Raw genomic sequence first — 4,224 nt, forward strand, 5'->3', positions numbered from 1 at the left:
CCTAACTTTTTGATATTGGTATTCCTCAGCGGTCTTTCCCATTTACTGATTGTTTGTGCGTGAGTGTGGGCACACATGAGTGTGTCAAAGGACAACCCTCAGGTGTCAGTTCTCATTCTGTCATGGGGTTTCTGGGGAGGAGACACAGGCCAGGCTTGAGGGCAAGTGCCATTCCCCACGGAACCAGTAGGGCTTGCTTGAAGTTGGTAAGGCTGTTTCCTCCTTTGAGGTAGGCTCTTGGCTTCATAACTAAATATGTGATTTTTGGAAAGTCATTTAACCTTCTGGATTTCAGACATCAATTGTGAAATTGGGGGAATTAAGCTAGAAAATTAAGGGCCAGATCGCTGGGGTTGGTCTTGTGCACTGTGTGTTCAGATGCTGTGCCCCGAGATTAGGTTGCAGTCTGGACATAGGCATTGTATTGACCGATGTGCTACGGAGAATGCTGCCCAGTAATATCTGACCGGGTGATACAAGACTTTAGTCTATGGCTGGGCAGGAGAGAGAGAAAGGCAGGGCTTGAGATCAAGTGATGGGTCTCAGGTAGGGTCCTCGAGGGAGGAGAGAGGAGGTAAAAAGGAGGTTGTCTTGAAGCTTGAGGATGCCCCATGAACACGTGACCAAGAGAAGCTCGCCCCGAGGACTCACGTGGAGCAGAGCAAACAGAGCAAGACTCAGTTACCAGGCAGTGGGAGAATCTATCTGGTTGTTAATACCCTAGCAGTGGTATAATGGTCTCAGAACCTGTCTAGTTTAGGTTGGTAGCTTGACGGTAAATCCCAATGTCTAGGTGTTGTTTCCTTGGGAGCCAAATGGGAAAGAGTGGGGGCAGAAACCTCCTGTAAACTTACTTCAGTAGCAGAGAGATGACCCAGCCTAACGTCGTGAGCACATATCGCTCTTCCGGAGGGCTTGGGCTTGATTCCAAGTACTAGTGTTGAGTGGCTCAAAATGGCCTGTGACCCCAGCTCCAGGTGAACTGATCCCTTAGCCTCTGTGGGACGTATGGTGTGTGAATGCTCACAAACTCACTTTTTAAAAAATTTTTATTATTTATTTATTTATTTATTTTTTATTAACTTGAGTATTTCTTATTTACATTTTGAATGTTATTCCCTTTCCTGGTTTCCGGGCAAACATCCCCCTAATCCCTCCCCCTCCCCTTCTCTATGGGTGTTCCCCTCCCCATCCTCCCCCCATTGCCGCCCTCCCCCCAACAATCACGTTCACTGGGGGTTCAGTCTTGGCAGGACCCAGGGCTTCCCCTTACACTGGTGCTCTTACTAGGCTATTCATTGCTACCTATGAGGTCGGAGTCCAGGGTCAGTCCATGTATAGTCTTTGGGTAGTGGCTTAGTCCCTGGAAGCTCTGGTTGCTTGGCATTGTTGTTCACAAACTCACTTTAAATAAACAAGCCAAAGAGTTAAACCGGAGGTTCTTAAGGATTCGATAATTGTGTGCACTTAGTATTTAATACTTCAGTAAAAATGGCTGCAGATAACGAGTTTTAGCCTCGAGGCTACAAAACTAATTTCATTCATGTGATAGCCAGGATCTGAAAACGTCACTCCCACTTAACCAAGCCTCAGTTATCATCACGGTAAAATGGAATATGGCGATTTTTAGTAATCAATTTTTTTTGACACGCAGTTTTTGGATTTTAAAATTGAATTGTGTGAATTTCGGGGTTATTCGATTCTTCGTATTTCATACCGTACAAGAGTGAAATATTTCACCTGAAGTGAAAAAAAAGCCCTAAACACACTAGAAACCTCACAGCTTCCGACTGAAGGGGTTTCACAGACTCTTCTCCATGTCGATGGGTAATAATAAACTTTCTCTTTCCTATATGTTCAATATTTTTTAAGACAGTAGGATTATTTCTTGATACAAAGGTAGATTAATGAATTCAGACCCAGAAGGTTAGAAGTCCATAAAAAAATCAACATGTACATTTGTTGCTAGCTGTCTTATTAAATCTAGTTAGGTCGTAGCTGCAAGGAAGATGGCTCAGTGGGTAAGAACACTTGCTGCTCTTCTAGAGGGCCCAAGTTCGAGTCCTGACATCTACATGAGAGCTTATAACAAGCTCTAAGTGCATTCAATGTCCCCCTTTGACCACCAAGCACAAATGTGATACACAAACATACGTGTGGACAAAACATTCATATACATTAAAAAGAAACTAGTTTGATCAGAAATTACAATTTTTACCTTTACCCGATATCAGTCACTCAGTGGTGCAGGTACCCAAGGATTAACCATTGAGATATGCACTCTCAGTGCACTTTAAATTAGTGTCTATGGCTAGAGAATCTGGAAGAGCATATTGAACACACCACTTACATTTATCCAAAATTAATTTAATTAATTTCCACTCATGTCAAATGTGCTGAGTAGAATGAAGTCTTCATTGTGTCTGCTTGTCTGACCACGCAGATTCATGTGCTGTGCAAAAAGAAAGGTTGGGAACTCACAGACAGGTTGTTGGGACCTGTGTCTGGTAAATAGATTTTTATAATACAATCCCCAAATGACTTAAAGGTAATGATTCAAGCCCAAGTAACCCACCATGGATGAGTAAACTGATGCTTCTAGATTCCATCTCAGCTGTGGTCTCGATTTACGTAAAAGCTAAGACCGTACCCGGCTCTGACAAGCAGCGTAGTCCCTAAATTAAAAATGACCACCGATGGGCTGGAGATATGGCTCAGCAGGTAAGAGCGATCACTTTGCAACAGTGAGAGTGCAAGCTGAGTTTTCAGACTCTATTAGAAAGCCTGGCGTGGCCACGGACGTCCACAGATGTGCCAGGCAGATAAAAGGATCGCTGGGCCTTCCTGGATGTCAGTCCAGTTCCAGGTTCAGTGAGCCATCCTGTCTCACGGGAATAAGACAGAAAACGATAGCCAGGACACCTGATGTCTTCTTCCTCTGGCTTTTGTGTGTATGTGCATCTCATACATCCTTACACATTTGTCTGCCCACACGCACACAGATAAATACATAATATATAATGATTATAAATGCTGTGTAAAATATGAATTTACAGGTAGTACAGTTAAAAATGTAACGTCCTCTTGGGGGATGCATCTTCAGGTCTTTTATAGATTCATACCATGAAGCTATCAGATAGCAGGACATTTTAAAAGGAACTGCTTCTGTGTATATATATATATATATATATATATATATATATATACACATATATGTATATATATATTTTGTTGTGAATCTCATTCATTTATTCTGTGATTATCCCTTTAGTTTCTGGGATGATCATATTATTCTAGTTGCTAACAGGAGCGAGTTCTTATTTTTAAAATTTTTTATTAGATATATTTCTTTACTTGCATTTCAAACGTTATTCCCCTTCCCGGTTTCCTGTCCATAAGCCCCCGTTCCCTCCCCTCCCCCTCCCTCATACGGGTATTCCCCCCTATACATACCCCTTTCTGCACCCCCCCCAAATTCCCCTGCACTGGGGGTCCAACCTTGGTAGGACCAAGGGCTTTCCCTTCCCCTGATGCCCCAACAAGGCTATTCTCTGCTACATATGCAGTTGGAGCCCTGGGTCAGTCCATATATAATCTTTCAGTAGTGGTTTAGTCCCTGGAAGCTCTGGTTGGTTGGCATTGTTGTTTTTATGGTGTTGCAAGCTCCTTCAACTCTTTCAATCCTTCCTCTAATTCCCCCCAAGGGGGTCCTGTTCTCAGTTCGGTGGTTTGGTGCTAGGAAATGCTTCTATATTTTGAAGTGTTTTCCCTTGTGATCTTGAAACAGTTTTGAGAAATTGTTGTAGTGTAGCCCTTCACATACTACGTTGACTAGTCAACTGAGGTTTTTTATGTACCCCAAATCACTTATTTCTTTACTATTTTCAATTTGAAAAGTATATTGTAGGAAGAACAGTTTATCCTGCAAAGCAAATAGGTCTTCACTCCCAATAATAAGCAAATGATTTTTTTGGAAGGTCAATGCCTCACAGTAAAAATATCACGTGTTACAAACCACCCAAAACTCACAGAACTCAAACTCACAGCAATCCTTCTGCCTCTGCCCTTCAGGTGCTGAGATTAAAGGTTTGTGCTACCACACCTCATGTAGAAAGTGCACGTTCTAATAACCCTTACTCTGGGTTTGGAGACAGCATATTAAGACAATCTGGTTAGGTGAGTGTTTGCTTCCTTTATATCTGCTCAAAAAATCTTCCTTTTTAA

The sequence above is a fragment of the Rattus norvegicus genome, chromosome 19 (genome assembly GCF_036323735.1).
Source record: "Rattus norvegicus strain BN/NHsdMcwi chromosome 19, GRCr8, whole genome shotgun sequence".
Taxonomy (NCBI): domain Eukaryota; kingdom Metazoa; phylum Chordata; class Mammalia; order Rodentia; family Muridae; genus Rattus; species Rattus norvegicus.